This window comes from Austrofundulus limnaeus, unplaced genomic scaffold (genome assembly GCF_001266775.1).
Source record: "Austrofundulus limnaeus strain Quisiro unplaced genomic scaffold, Austrofundulus_limnaeus-1.0 Scaffold1065, whole genome shotgun sequence".
NCBI lineage: Eukaryota > Metazoa > Chordata > Actinopteri > Cyprinodontiformes > Rivulidae > Austrofundulus > Austrofundulus limnaeus.
In genome coordinates, this window is record NW_013953467.1 from 3,925 (window position 1) to 4,736 (window position 812).

Consider the following 812-nt stretch of genomic DNA (forward strand, 5'->3'; position numbering starts at 1 on the left):
CGTGTGAGAGCCGCCGGCGAGGCGGGGAGGAGATGAGCGAGCACTTYGGGAGAGTGCCCGGCAACTTAAAACTCAATGTCTGAAACAAGAAAAGAGTCGAATGTTTTCAAAAGCCTGTTCCAGCACAATGTCTGCACAGAGCGAGCTGCACAGAACATCCCAGCTGCATGAATTTAAAAAGAAAAAAGTTTAAAAAAAAAACATGGGCATGAAGCAGGAAGCCTTCATCAGAGTGAAGGAGGAGCTGCTGCAGGAAGAAATGTTCTGTAAAAGGATGAAACCAGGCCTCAAATCAACCCAAACACTCTTCAGACAATAAAACATTCATTAGGTGCAGAAACTCTCTCTGAGATTAAAACAAGAAATGTAAAAGTTTCTTTTACTGACAGGAGCAGCAGCTCAACATGAACCCATGGAGGTCATCTACGTCCATCAAGTGGATTAGACCCCAGCTTACTGTGAATTAATAAAATAGTTAAAACATTTAACATTAAAAATCAGAACCTCAACATTAACCAGAATATTTTTCATTAATAATTTACTGGAATAAAAGCTTCTGTAGAATGCAAAAACTAAAAATAAACCTGAAGGCAAAAAGGAAAACGTTTATAAATCTCGTAGATTTTCTTTTAACATCTAATTTAACAAAAGTCCAAAAAACTTTTCACCTTTTATTAATTCTTTTTTGTTGTTTTAACACATTCAACTTGTTTTTCTGATTTTTCATTTCTCTGATTTGTTAAAGGGCCTATATTATGTGTTTCTCAGTCATACATTTAAATACTATACCATACTAAAGTATCTATATCACC